The 16,239-nt window shown below is 37.6% G+C and overlaps 1 long non-coding RNA gene across 1 annotated transcript in view; it reads right to left on the reverse strand.

The window, feature by feature from the left end:
- The window catches only part of LOC119467012, a 28,117-nt gene extending 14,081 nt beyond the window's left edge, over positions 1 to 14,036 (reverse strand). Inside the window, exon 1 of the long non-coding RNA XR_005195528.1 lies at positions 13,758 to 14,036. This is a non-coding gene — a long non-coding RNA (uncharacterized LOC119467012). The remainder of the gene's footprint in view (positions 1 to 13,757) is intronic.
- Positions 14,037 to 16,239: the final 2,203 nt, after the last annotated feature.

Here is a 16,239-nt window from a genome sequence, read left to right on the forward strand (position 1 = left end):
AAAAGCTTATTAAGACTATTATCTCTGTTTTTTTTATATAAATGGGAGAGTTCTCAGTAAACAGATCCAGACAGTGAAGCCAATACAGTAGTTTCCACTTACCTACAGGTTTACTTTCCACAGTTGCAGTTACCCACTGTCAATGCAGTATAAAAATACTAAGTGGAAAATTCCAGAAATGAACAATTCGTAAGTTTTAAATTGTGTCCTGTTCTGAAATAGTAATGAAATCCCAAGCCATCCTGTTCTATTCCACCTGGGAAGTGAATCATACTTTGTCCAGCATATCCCCACTGTATACACTACCCATCTGTTACTATGTATAGAGTTCAGTACTATCCACAGCTTCAGGTATCCACTGCGGGGGTCATGGACTATATACCCCTTGAACAAAGTAAGGGAAGACTATTGTATCTGTAGATAACTATGGATCAGGAAACCAGTCCCAGGGAGCATAATTGGACTGTAATAAAGGAAGATTCTCTGCGGCCAGAGTGAAGGATACCAACAATGTGCCAAATTGGATTCAAAATTGCTATGGAATAGTGACTGCAATGTGCCTCCTATTTCTGACCCTTTTGAATGGAGGTGTCTATTATTATCTAAATAGGGAACTGATGCTAATTATAAGATCCTCAATTTTATACCTGGATTATAAATTTTATCTTTAAGATTTGTTTTATGGTACAACCTATGTTTCCTTCTGATGTCCCATTGATAAGAATGTGTATCCTATAGATGTTGAGTGAAGTCGAGTAAGTTAAGTTAGCTAATAGTGTGGTTGTAATCTTCAATATATATACATATTTTTATCTACTTATCTGAGCAATTACTGAAGGAGGTAGGTTTAAATCCACAACTGTGATTGTGGATTTGTTCATCTCTCCCGTTAGCTCTAAAAGTTTTTGTTTTCTGTATTTTAAATCTATTATTATATGTAAATATCTTAAGATTTGTTATATCTTGCTGATAAATTAACCATTTTTATCATTAAGCAATGCTCTTTTTAATTGCCGGTAATCTCTCTGATCCAGAATTCTACTTTGTCTTATCTTTATAGCTGCATTGTCTCATATATATTTAGCATTTGTATGATACTTATTGCTCTTCCCTTTTATTTCTACCTTTTTTCTCATATGTAAGGTGTACCTCTTATAAATAGCATATAATTCACTTTTTAACCCGCTCTTATTGCAGTGTATGTATACCATCTTCCCATAAGTTTTTTTATTTATTCCTTCTTTTCTTTGTTTTTTGGTTTCTCCTTTCCAGCCTCTTGTTGAATTTAGAGATAATTTTTTTCTTCTGTATTAACTTTTTAGCTATATCTTTGAATTTTATTTTGTGGCTGCCTTCTTATCACAACCTACCATGAACTATTATGATACCACCTCAGCAAATATGCAGGAGACTTTTTAAAGCATAATTACATTTACTGCCCTCCAATATTTGTGCTCTTGATATGATCTTTCACTTACAAATTTATAAATTTCATCATAGATTGTTGTTTTTGTTTTAAATAGTTAATTGTTTTCAATGAAATTTTAAAATAGCCTTTTACATTTTAACCTTAAACTTATGAATATTATAATTATCTTTTTTCTTTAACAATTTTAAAGGTATAATTTAATTGTCTTCTGGTTCCCATTATTTCTAATGAGAAATCATTTATCTTCTCCATTTGTTTTCCCACATTCAACATTCCTCCATGATAAAAGAAAAAAAAGAAAAAAAAACTTTAAACAGGTATAGAAGGATAAGACTCTATATTAAAAACTCACAGTTAACATAATACTAAATGGGAAGAAGTTGAAAGCCTTCCTCTAAGAACTGGAACAAGGATGCCCACTTCTACCACTCTTATTTAAAAAAGTATTGGAAGTTCTAGACAAAGCAGTAAGGCAAGAAAAAGAAACAAAGGACATCCAAATTGAAAAGGATGAAATCAAATTGTCCATCTTTGCAAATGACATAATCATTTTTAAAAATTTTATTTATTATACTTTAAGTTCTGGGGTACATGTATAGATCATGCAGGTTTGTTACATAGTTATACAAATGCCATGGTGGTGCTTTGCTACATCCGTCACCCCGTTATCTACATTAGGTATTTCTCCTAATGCTATCCCTCCTCAATCCCCCCACACCCTGCTATTCTTCTCCTAGCTCCTTACTTCCCAGGCCCCAACACCATGGAATACTATGCAGCCATAAAAAAGGATGAGTTCATGTCCTTTGCACAGACATGGACGAAACTGGAGACACAATCTTATATATTAAAAAAACTAAAGACTTCATCAAAATCATCTTAGAACTAATGAACAAATTTTAGTAAAAACTTAAGATGCAAAATATACATACAAAAACCACTAAAAAAGTAGCTAGAAAAAAGCAAGAAAGCAATCACATTTATAATACTACCCCCCCAAAATACTAAGAATATATTTAACAAAGGAAGTAAAAGACCTCTACAATAAAAAGCACAAAACAGTGATGAAAGAAATTGAAGAGGACACAAAAAAATGGAAAGACATTCCATGTTTATGAATTGGAAAAATTAATATTGTTAAAGTGACAATATTACCTAAAGCAATCTACAGATTGGGTACAGTTTCTATCAAAATACCCATGGCGTTCTTCACAGAAATAGAAAAAAAAATATCAAATTCATGGGTAACCACAAAAAGTCTAAATAGCAAAAGAACTACTAAGCAAAACTCACAAAGCTGGAGGCATCACACTACCTAACTTTAAAATATACTACAAAGCTATAGTAACAAAAAACACTATCATACTAGCATATAAAAGCAGATATATGGATTAAGGAGCAGAATAGAGAACTCAGAAATAAATCCACATATTTACAGCAAACTGATATTTTATAAGGTTGCCAAGAACACACATTGGAGAAAGGACAGTCTCTTTAATAAATGGTGCTGAGAAAGCTGGATATCTGTATGCAGAAAAAATGAAACTATATTCATCTCTTACAATATGCAAAAGTCAATTTAAAAGAGATGAATGACAAAAATTTAAGACTTGAAACTATAAAAATGCTGTAAGAAAACAGGAGAAACACTTCAGGACATTGGTCTAGGCAAAGATTTTATGTATAAGATTGCAAAATCATAGACAATAAAAACTAGGATAAGCAAATTAGACTATAAGTTTGGTATAGTCTAAAAAGCTTCTGCACAGGAAAGAAAACAATCAATGAAATGAAGACAATCTGTAGAATGGGAAAATATATTCGTACACTATTCACCCAGAAAGGGACTAACAGCCATAATACACAAGAAGTTTAAACAACTAAACAGCAGAAAGAAAAATCAAAACAAAGATTCTAATTTTAAAATGGGAAAAGAATCTGAAAAGACATTTTTCAAAAGAAAATATAAAAATGGCCAATAGGTATATTAAAAAATGCTCATCATTGTTATTCATCATATAAATGCAAATCAAAGTCACAGTAAGATACCATCTCACCGCAGTTAGAATGGCTATCATAAAAACAAAAAATAACAAATGCTAGCAAGCATGCAGAAAAAAGAAAATTCTTATACACTGTTGGTAAAAATGTAAATTAGTACAGCTATTACTTAAAAGAGCATGGAAGTTTCTCTGAAAACTAAAAGTAGAACTACCATATGATTCAGAAATCCACTGCTGGTCACTATCCAAAGGAGAAATCAGTATATCCAAGAGATACCTGCACTGCCATGTTTAAGTCAGATCTATTCACAGTAGAGATAGTATGGAATCAAGATGTATATCCACCTACAGATGAATGGATGAAGAAAACGTGGGATATATAAACAATAGAATAGCATTTAGTCATAAAAAATAATGAAATTTTGTCATCTGCAGCAACATGGATGAACCTGGAGGACATTACATTAATTGAAATGTCAGACACAAAAAAGTAAATACTGCGTTTTCTCACTCATATGTAGAAACTAAAACAAAATTGAGCTCATAGAAGTAGAAAGTAGTATGGTTATTTCAGGTTGGGAAGGGAAGATGAGTAGGGAAAATGGGAAAGCTTTGTGAATGAATACAAAATTGCAGCTAGAGTGGTGAAATAAATTTTACTGTTCTGTAGCACTATGGGGTATATATGGTTAAAATTAATTTAGCATATATCTTTTAAAAGCTAGAAGAGAGAATGTTGAATGTTCACAAAACAATAAAATGAATATTCAAGGTGATAGATATGCTAATTACCCTGATTTGATCAATACACATTGTATATGTGTATTAAAATATCACTTGATATTCCATAAATGTGTACAATTACTACATGTCAACTAAAAATAAAGGTAAAAAAAGAAATATCATGTGATCCAACAATCTCACTATTTGGTATTTATCCAAAAGAAAGCAAATCAGTATAACAAAGAGGCATCTGTATCCCTACATTCATCTCAGCACTATTCACAATACCCAAGGTATAGAATCCACCTAAGTGTCCATGGTAAAAATACGTGATGGGATAATATTCAGTCATAAAAATATTAAAATCCTGTCACTTGTGGCAATGTGGATGATCTTGAAAGACATTATGTTAAGTAAAATGTTAGGCACAGAAAGATAAATCTTGCATGTTCTTATTCATATGTAAAAGCTAAATAACTTTACCTCATCAAAATAGTGAGTAGAATTGTGGTTATTAGAGGCTGGTAAGGGTAGGGTGAAGGGAGGATAGGAAGAGGATGATTAATGAATGAAGTACAGCTAGATCAGAGAATAAGTTCTGGCAGTCTATAGCATTATAGAGTGACTACAGCTAACAAAGCATTACTTCATATTTCTAAATGGCTCAAGAGAATTTTGAAAGTTTCCAGCATAAAGAAATGATAAATGTTTGATATAATGGATACACTAATTAGTTTGATTTTATCATTACACATTGTATACATGTATTAAAAATTACTATCTACCCCATAAATATGTACAGTTATTATGGGTTAATTTAAATAAGTAAATATTTTACAACAAACAAAAGCAAGAAAAAGTTAATAATGAAAAATGCGACAAGAAGTTTAAACAAGTAAAAAATATTGTAAAATATAATAAATTTGTAACAAGATAAAGAAACAAATAACATCCATACAACAAGAACAGGATCTATGGAAAAATCTTAAATTATGAGTTAGAAATATAATATGGAAACAAAAGGAAATAATGAAAATTTAAAATAGCCTTTTAAAAATTTTTTTTTTTTTCCTGTACCTAATTTTGTGTTTTATTTCTTAAAGTAGATCTCCCAAATTCTATGAATTTCAAAGGGAGGGGAGCACTACACACTGGGGTCGGTTGGGGGGAAATAGGGGAGGGACGGTGGGGGGTGGGGAGCTGGGGAGAGATAGCAAGGGGAGAGATGCCAGATGTAGGTGATGGGGAGGAAGGCAGCAAATCACACTGCCATGTGTGTTCCTATGCAACAATTTTGCATGTTCTTCACATGTACCCCCAAACCTAAAATACAATAAAATAAATAAATGGGAAAAAAAAAAAAAAAAATTTTTAATAGGTGGCATAAACATATGACAAAACAACTTACATGAAATGAAAATCAGCAAATTGAAACTTAGATTGAGAAACCCCACAGAATACAGCCAGTCACATAGGGCTATTTAAATATGAGACAGTTTGGCAGGGTGCGGTGATTCACGCTGGTAATCTCAGCACTTTGGGAGGCTGAGGTGGGAGGATCACAAAGTCAGGAGTTTGAGACCAGCCTGACCAACCTGGTGAAACCCTGTCTCTACTAAAAATACAAAAGTTATCTGGGCATGGTGGTGCACACCTGTAGTCCCACCTACTAAGGAGGCTGAGACAGGAGAATCACTTGAACTCAGGAGGCAGAGGTTGTAGTAATCAAATATTGTGCCACTGCACTCTAGCCTTGGCAACAGAAGGAGATTCTGTCTCAAGAAAAGACAAAAGAAAGAAATATGAGAGAGTTTAATAAATAATTCGATTAAAAAGTAGGCAAATGACATAAATAGACATTTCTGAAAGGAAGGTATACAAACAGCTAAATAACACATGGAAAAAAGTACTCAACATCACTAATCATCAGGGAAATGCAAATTAAAACCACAGTGAGATACCACCTTACCCCAGCCAGAATGGGCATTAGTAAAAAGTCAAAAAACAATAGTTGTTGGTGTAGATGTGGTAAAAAGGGAATGCTTATACACTGCTAGTGGGAATGTAAGTTAATTCAACCTTTATGGAAAACAGTATGGAGATTTATCAAAGAATTAAAAGTATAGCTACCATGCGATCTAGCAATTTCATTACCAGGCATATACCCAAAGGAAAATAAGTCATTATATCAAAAAGACACCTGCACACACATGTTTTATTGCAGCACAATTCATAATTGCAAAGATATGGAGCCAACTTAAGTGCCCATTAACCAATGAGTGAATAAAGAAAATGTGGTATATACACACTATGGAATACTACTCAGCTGCAAAAGAAGAATAAAATACTGTCTTTTGCAGCAACTTAGATGGAACAGGTGGGCATTTGTCTAAGTGAAATAACTCAGGAATGAAAAACCAAATGCCATACATTCTCACTTACAAGTGGGAGATAAGCTATGGGTACACAAAGGTATGCAGGATGGTATAACAGATAGTGGAGACTCAGAAGGCAAGATGGTGGGAGGGGTGAGGGGAGAAACTATATTGGATACAATGTATACTACTCAGGTGACAGGTGCACTAAAATTTCAGACTTTACCACTCTACGATTTATCCATTTAATCAAAAAAACCTTGTACCCCTAAAGCTATTGAAATAATAAAATAAACATGAAACAAATTTTTTAAAATATGAGAGCATATAAAAGACAATGAATATTCATAATTGTTTAAATAAATATTTAATGTAAATGCTGTGCACCTCTTAAGAAAAGCATTGTTCTAAACTCTGTAAACTCAGTGGTAAAACAAAGTCCCAAATATAGAAAATAAAATAGGTAATTAATGACAAAATCTGTCAGTTTCTTTATATGATGTGAAGAACAAGGAAAAATAAGGGGAATGCAGAATGTCAAAATTGTTTTTTATCAAGAGTTACATGGGAATCCTTCTTGAATGAGGCAATATACATCTATTGCACCAATTTAGGCAAGTATAGTTGATCCTCCATTTCCACAGGTTCCACATTGCAGATTTAACCAATCTTGGATTGGAAATATTTGAAAGAGAGCGAGAGAGAGCGTTTACAGAAGGAAAGGTTATATTTGCAAACTATTTTTCCAATAAGGGGTTAATCCAAAATATATAAGGAATTCTGAATCACTGAGCAGAGAAAAGAAAATGCAAAAAACAAGCCACGTTAACACCTGTCAGAAAAACATTTCAGGCAGAGCAAAGAGCAAATACAGATTTCCTAAAGTAAGAGTGTGTTGACATGCTCAATACTGCTGCTACTGTAGAAAATAAGGAGGAAGAGAATGTTTATGGTAATGTGATGACAGATGATGATATTGATGATGATGATGATGGTGATGAGGATGGTGATGATAGTGGTGGGGTGGTGATGATGATGATGGTGATGGCAATGATAATAATAATGTTGATGGTGATGATGCTGATATGATGATGGTGGAGATAACGATGGTACTGGTATTGGTGGTAATGATAATAATAATGGTGATGATAGCTAACATGCACTGATAGCTTGCATGGTTTGATTCATTTTATTCTTACCGAAACATTAGGAGGGAGATATTATTATTATACTTGAATTTATAATTAAGGAAATTGATGCACAGAGAAGTTAAATAATTTTCCAGAGTAACAAAACTCATAAGAAAAATAGCCAGTGATCAAACCCAGACAATGTATTACCTTATTCACTATCATCAGGCCCTGTTGCTTCTCCCAAAACTACAGGGAAGCTGCGTTGCCTGAGGCACCAAGTGAAACATAGGGCAGCAGAAAGTAGTGTGGTCGGAGATGATGTCAAAAATAACACTGGGTTGGATCATAGGGATTTACAGGCCTAAGTAAGGACTTTGATTTTACCCTAAGTAAGATTCAAAGACACTGAAAGGATTTGAGCAGAGGAATAGCACTACCAGGCTTATATGTTAAATGAATCACTCTGCCTGCAAAGTAGAAAATATACTATTTTAGAGGAACATTGAATCAGAATCTTTTTACTCACCTATTGTAACAATCTAGGCAAGTATAGACAGCCTTACATTTTCTGAGGTTCCATGTTGTGGATCCAACCAACCTCAAATTGAAATTTGAAAAAAGAGAGAGAGAGAGAGAGAGAGATAATATACAGAATGAGAAAATACACTTGCAAACTTTACACCTGATAAGAAAAAAAGAACCAAACTTACAATTGAATAATCAGAATTCAAACTGAAAATCAAAGGGAAAGTGCTGGAGCCTAGCAGAGAACTCAGGGGAAGAAACTGGAGCACAGAAAAAGATGAGAGCAAGAGGCTGGCAGAGATAAGCTAGGAACACGAAGGGAGTTAGTATTTTATTGAAAGTGTAGTTGGAAGTGTTTCCACTCCTCTTGCCTCTGCAGCAGACCACCAATATCTAAACTATCAGAGAACTCTTCTGCCCTCATGAACACAGATACTGGTATGAGTAGCGATTTGGAAACTTATTAAAGGTGTTACACAAGACTACCACTTACGCAGGGTCACTCACTCTGCCCTCAGACCCAAACAGCAGTGGTGGGACACCACACTGGGGGTGCAGCCATCAGGAAACTGTGTCCTGCTCAGAGAACCTCAGCTCTTGTGTCTCCACATAACTGGAGCCCCCACAGACATTCCCAAGCACTAGAATTGTGGCCTCCACTCAGGGCTGGCTGAACCCAGGGAGCTGTAGGAGTCCCAGTGGTCTACCTCTTGGGGAGTGCAGTTTCTAAAGGAAGGGAGAGTGCAGTGCACCAAAATAACACCTGTTGGGACAATGGAAACAGAACATAGGCTTTTCTGTGCCTGAGAGCTCCCTACTTTTGGAATGTAAATGATTATACCACCTCCAGCAGAGATGTGGGCACTGTGCTAAGCTCTGCAAAGGAAGATTTCCATCTCCCCAGCCAAGCAGTCTCAATGTTCAGGTCCAGGTGTGGCAAGGGGAATTTCTCCTCCTTCCCCTCTCTCACTGCTGCAGACATGGCCATAGTGGCTTCCACAGAAAATTGCCACAGGTGTGCTGGAAGACAGCCCTATTTTTTTTTTTTTTTTTGAGGTGGAGTTTCGCTCTTGTTGCCCAGTCTGGATTGCAATGGCACAATCTCAGCTCACCACAACCTCCACCTTCTGGGATCAAGCAGTTCTCCTGCCTCAGCCTCCTGAGCAGCTGGAATAATAGGCATACACCACAATGCCCGGCTAATTTTGTATTTTTAGTAGAGATGAGGTTTCTCCATTTTGGTCAGGCTGGTCTCAAACTCCTGACATCAGGTGATCCGCCCTCCTTGGCCTCCCAAAGTGCTGGGATTACAGGTGTGAGACACTATACCCCAACAGAAGACAGCCTTTTTAAGGCTATTAGGGGTAACTGCGTCTACAGTGGCAGTGTGGCCACCAAGTTTGGGCTTGCATGAAATACAGAACCCTTTCTGCCTTTCTAGACAAGAGCAATAGTGTTTCTGCAGAACAGAGTAGGAGAACCAAAAAGCTGTGCATTTTGAATTGAAAAAGGAGGTTGCACACTGAAGATATTTCAGCAGTGAGCTGTGGGACAGAAATTTTTTGTGGCTTTTTCCTACACTGCAGACTGGAGATAGAGGTGTCTGACCAATTGGAGTGTCCCAAGAACTAGGGTAAGGGTGTGACAAGGAAAGATAAAAGTGATAGTTTTTCCATATGAGAAGAAATACACTGAACAATTCTGAAAATATGAGTAATCATGGTGTCACTCTACTCCCAAAGGATCACGCTAACTCTCCAGCAACTCATCCTAACCAAAATGAAATCTATCTGAGAGAAAGTTATGAAACCAACACAAAAATCAAAAAATCAACTAAGGGTGTGCATTAAAAACATATTAAAAAAATAGAGCTTTTAAAAAAAGAACTTCTGGAAATGAACAATTTGTTGAAAGAATTACAAAATACACTTTAAAAGCTTTAACAATCGACTAGACCAAGCAGAATGAATAATCTCAGAGCTTGAAGACAATACTTTCAAATTAACCAATAGGAGAAAAAAATATTTTAAAGGAATTTAAAAATGAACAAAGCCTTCAAGAAGTAAGAGATTGCATAAAATGTTCAAACCTGTGAGTCATAGGTATTCATGAGAAGGAAAAGAAAAAAGTTTGAAAACCCATTTAAGAAAATAATTGAGGGAGGATCCAAGATGGCTGAATAGGAACAGCTCTGGATTGCAGTTTCCAGTGAAAACGCAGAGGGTAAGTGATCACCGCATTTCCAAACAAATTTTTACTGCCCACAGACCAGGAGATTCCCAGGCGGAAAAGTGCCACGAGTCTCCAGTGCAGCTGTTTCAGCTGGCGCAGAGGGTCTCTGCACAAAAACTCACACAAATCTGGGTGCCATTTCAACTGGCAACTGGAATGCCTGAGAAACAGAGTCACCCATTCAGCTGAAAAAAGGGGGCTGAAACAGGGAGCCAGGTGATCTGGCTGTGCTGGTCCCACCCCCACAAAGACCAGCAATCAGAAACGCTCTGGATTGAGAGTTTCACAGCAAGCACAGGTGGACCCAGGATGGTCCAGCTCTGTTGGGGGAAGGGCATCTGCCATTACCGAGGCAGTCCACCACTACCCAGGCAGTCTCCCATTACTGAGGCAGTCCACCATTACCGAGGCAGTCCACCATTACCAACACAGTCTGCCATTACTGAGGCAGACTGCCATTACTGAGGCAGTTCTAACTATACCCCTATAAACAAAACTGCAAGCAAATTCACACAGCAGCTGGGCAGAGCCCACAGCAGCTCAGCAATGCCTCTGTTGGCAGACTGTGACTAGGATACCTCCTTGCTCGGCAGGGCATCTCCAAAAAAAGGCAGCAGAATGACAGGAACTTATAAATAAAGCCCCACCTTCCCAGGACAGAGCACCAGGGAAAAAAAGGCAGTTATGAGTTCCACTGCAGCAGACTTAAACATATCTGCCCAGCAGCTCTGAACAGAACAATGGAGATTATAGCTCAGCACTTCAGCTCCTATAAGGAACAGACTGTCTCCTCAAGCAGCTCCTCAACCCCCATATAACCAAAGAGTCACCTCATAAAGGAGAGCTCAGGCTGACATCTGGTGGGTATCCTTCTGGGACAAAGATAACAGAAGAAGAAACTGGCAGCAACTCTTACTGTTCTGCAGCCTCTGCAGTTGATCTTCAGGCAAGCAGGGTCTGGAGTGGACCTCCAGCAGTCCTACAGCAGGAGGACCTGACTGTTAGAAGGAAAACTAAGAAGCAGAAAGAAATAACTTCATCAGCAACAGAAAGGACATCCACTCAGAGACCCCATCTGAAAGTCACCAGCCACAAAGACCACAGGGAGATAAATCCACAAATATGGAATAAACCAGAACCAAAAGCATGAAAATACCCAAAACCAGAATGCCTCTTCTCCTTCAAGGGATCACAACTCCTCACCAGCAAGGGAACAAGGCTGGATGGAGAAGGAGTCTGATGAATAAACAGAAACAGGCTCCAGAAGGTGGATAATAACAAAATTTTCTGAGCTAAAAGATCATGTTCTAACCCAATGCAAAGAAACTAAGAATCTTGAAAAAATGTTTGATGAAATGCTAACTAGAATAAACAGCTTAGAGAGGACTATAAATGAATTTATGGAGCTGAAAACACAACACAGGAACTTCACAAAGCATACACAAGTTTCAATAGCTGAATCAACCAAGCAGAAGAAAGGATATCAGAGATTGAAGATCAACTCAATAAAACAAAATGAGAAGGCAAGATTAGAGAAAAAAGAGTAAAAAGAAATGAACAAAGCCTCCAAGAAATATGGGATTATGTGAAAACACCTAATCTACATTTGATTGGTGTACCTCAATGTGAGAGAAAGAATGAATCCAAGCTGGAAAACACTCTTCAGGATATTGTCCAGGAGAACTTCCCCAACCTAGCAAGGCAGGCCAACATTCAAGTCCAGGAAATCCAGAGAACACCACAAAGATATTCCTCAAGAAGAGCAACCCCAAGGCACATAATCGTCAGATTCACCAGGGTTAAAATGAAGGAAAAAAATGTGAAGGGCAGCCAGAGAGAAAGGTCAGGTTGCCCACAAAGGGAAACGCATCAGACCCACAGCAGATCCCTCAGCAGAAACCCTACAAGCCAGAAGAGAGTGGGGGCCAATATTCAACATCCTTAAAGAAAAGAACTTTCAACCTAGAATTTCATATCCAGCGAAACTAAGCTTCATAAGCAAAGGAGAAATAAAATCCTTTATGACCGAGCAATTGCTCAGAGATTTCATCACCACCAGGCCTGCTTTACAATAGCTCCTGAAAGAGGCACTAAACATAGAAAGGAACAACCAGTACCAGCCACTCCAAAAACATACCAAATGGTAAAGAGCGTCAACACAATGAAGAAACTACATCAACTAATGGGCAAAACAACCAACTAGCATAAAAATGGCGGATCAAATTCACACATAACAATATGAACCTTAAATGTAACTGGGCTAAATGCCCCAATCAAAAGACACCGAATGGCAAATTGGATAAAAAATAAAAACCCATTGTTGTGCTGTATCCAGGAAACCCATCTCAAATGCAGGGATACACAGGCTCAAAATAAAGAGATGGAGGAAGATATATCAAGCAAATGGAGAGCAAAAAAAAGCAAGAGTTGCAATCCTAGTCTCTGATAAAATAGACTTTAAACTAACAAAGATCAAAAGAGACAAAGAAGGGCATTACATAATGGTAAAAGGATCAATGCAACAAGAAGAGCTAACCATCCTAAATATATACACACCCAATACGGGAGTACCCAGATACATAAAGCAAGTTCTTAATGACCTACAAAGAGAAGTAGACTCCCACACAATAATAGTGGGAGACTTTAACCCTCCACTGTCAATAGTAGACAGATCAACGAGACAGAAAATTAACAGGGATATCCAGGACTTTAATTCAGACCTGGACCAAGCAAACCTAATAGACATTTACAGAACTCTCCACCCCAAAGCCACAGAAAATACATTCTTCTCAGCACTACATCACACCTACTCTGAAATTGACCACATAATTGGAAATAAATCACTCCTCAGCAAATGCAAAAGAACAGGAATCATAACAAACAGTCTCTCAGACCACAGTGCAATCAAATTAGAACTCAGAATTCAGAAACTAACTCAGAACCACACAACTTCATGGAAACTGAACAACTGGCTCTTGAATGTTGACTGGATAAACAAGGAAATGAAGGCAGAAATAAAGATGTTCTTCGAGACCAACCGGAATGAAGACACAATGTATCAAAATCTCTGGGACACATTTAAAGCAGTGTCTAGAGGAAAATTTATAGCAATAAACGCCCATATGAGAAGTAAGGAAAGATCTAAAATCAACATCCATGATGAACATAGATGCAAAATCTTCAATAAAATATTGGCAAAGTGATTGCAACAGCACATTAAAAAGCTTATCTATCACAATCAAGTAGGCTTCATCCCGGGGATGCAAGGCCGATTCAACATATGCAAGTCTATAAATGTAATTCACCACATAAGCAGAACCAAAGACAAAAACCACACAATAGATGCAGAAAAGGCCTTTGACAATATTCAACAGCTCTTTACGCTAAAAACTCTTGACAAACTAGGTATTAATGGAACATATCTCAAAATAATAAAAGCTATTTATGACAAACCCACAGCCAATATCATACTGAATGGGCAAAAACCGGAAGCATTCCCTTCGAAATCTGGAATTAGACAAGGATACCCTCTCTCACCACTCCTATTCAATATAGTATTGGAAGTTCTAGCCAGAGCAATCACGCAAGGAAAAGAAATAAAGGGTATTCATTTAGGAAAGGAGGAAGTCAAATTGTCTTTATGCAGATGACATGATTGTACAGTTAGAAGACCCTATCATCTCAGCCCAAAATCTCCTGAAACTAACAAGCAACTTCAGCAAAGTCTCAGGATACAAAATCAATGTGCAAAAAATCACAAGCATTCCTATACACCAATAACAGACTTAAAGAGAGCCAAATCAAGAACAAACTGCCACTCACAATCGCTACAAAGAGAATAAAATACCTAGAAATACAACTAACAAAAGATGTAAAGGACCTCTTCAAGGAGAACAAACCACTGCTCAAGGAAACATATGATCCAGCAGTTTCACTGCCCGGTAAATATCCAAAGTAAATGAGATCAGTATGTCGAATAATAATGCATTTCTATGTTTATTGCAGCACTAGTCACAATATCCAAGGTATGGAATCAACTTAAGTGTTCAACAGTGGATGAATGAATAAAGAAAATATGTTATAGATATAACATGATATAATATATGTAGTATCCATATGTAATGGATAGTATTCAGCCATAAAAAGAATGATATTCTGTCATTTCAGCAACCCAGAGGACATTATGTTAGGTGAAATAGGCCAGGCACAGAAAAAGGCAAATACCACATGATCTCACAAAAAAAAAACACAAATACCACATGTGGAATCTAAAAAGTTATTCTTATAGAAGTGAAGAGTAGAACAGTGGTTACTAGAGATGAGAAAGATAAAGTATAACAACTGTTTGCATACTATTTATGTTTTATTGGTTATTATAAGTAATCTAGAAATGATTTAGAGTATACAACAAGATGTGTGAAAGACATGCTGATATGAGGGAGGGAAGACAGAGAAAGATGGCCTTCCCTCCCTCATATTAGAAGGTTTCACCAATCTTCTGCCCAACACACCTACAAGGACACCAATTTAACAACTATCTACACAGAAATAAACTCCTTTATAAGAACCAAAACAGGTGAGTATAAATAGTACCTGGTTTTAACTTGATATTACTGAAAGAGGCAATGAATAGATTTTTTAAAAAAGGTCCTAAATTGCTGATGTCATTTTTCCCTTACCTTCTCCACCCCAACACATACCCCCCTCCTGCCCCCAACCAATGCTGTGGTGAGGTGCAGACAGCATCTCTGGGAACTGGGGTAGGGAGAGCACAGCAATTACCAGACATTGAGCTCAGTGCTGTCCTGTTAGCATAGAAAGAAAAACTAGACCAAACTCAGTTGATGCCCACCTAGAAAGTGGGCATTTAAATGAGCCCTAGCCAGAGGGGAATTGCTAATCCCAAGGGTCAGAACTTGAGTTCCCTCAAACCTCTCCACTAAGGGCTACAGTGGTCTGTATCTCCAGCTTGCCTTTCTAGCTTACTTGGTGTTCTACTGTACTCAGACACAGTACAATAGAGGTGCTGTCTGCGAGTCAGGGATTAGGGTCAAAAACCTTCAAAGTCTACCAGGTGTTCTATTGTACTGCAGCTGAACTGGCACTCAAACCATAAGACACAGACCTTCTCATTCTTTTCCTCCCTTTTTCAAAGGCAGAGGAGCCTCATCTTATAGCCACCACCACCCCAAGCCATGAGGAATACTGCCAGAGTACTGTTAATGTTTCCTTAAGACCCAAGGTCTCTTAAGTCAGGTTGTAGTGTATGCTGCCTGGCCTGGGACTCACTCTTCAAGGCAGTGAGTTCCCCTTGGCACAGGGCAGGTTCAGAAATGCCATCCAAAAGTCAAGTCCTAGAATCAAAGGACCAAAGAGTCTGCTTTGTGCTCTATCCTCATGTGGTTGTGCCGGTACCTAAGGTTCAAGACAAAGTCCTCTTTACTTTTCCCTCTGCTTTTGTCAAGCAGATTTTCCCCATAGCCACCATAGCTGGTAGTGTGTTGAGTCTTACTCAACTTACTTGGCCTTACTCACCCAAGGCCCTTGACATAGCATCACTTAGGTATAGCTTCTGGTTATTCAGGGCTCAAAGGCTCCTCAGATAGCAGGTGATGAATGCTGCCAGGACTGTGTTCTTCCCTTCAAGGCAATGGATTCCCTTCTGGCCCAGGGAAATGTCATCTGGAAGCTACAACCTGGAATGGGGGCTTGAGGCACCTCACCGCCATGAAGGGAAGACCACAGGATTTGGCAGGCCTCGTCACCTGCTGATTGCAGAGCTCCAGGGCCGTGAGTGAACACAGACAGTATCCAGGGAA

The sequence above is a fragment of the Cebus imitator genome, unplaced genomic scaffold (genome assembly GCF_001604975.1).
Source record: "Cebus imitator isolate Cc_AM_T3 unplaced genomic scaffold, Cebus_imitator-1.0 Scaffold253, whole genome shotgun sequence".
NCBI classification, from domain to species: domain Eukaryota; kingdom Metazoa; phylum Chordata; class Mammalia; order Primates; family Cebidae; genus Cebus; species Cebus imitator.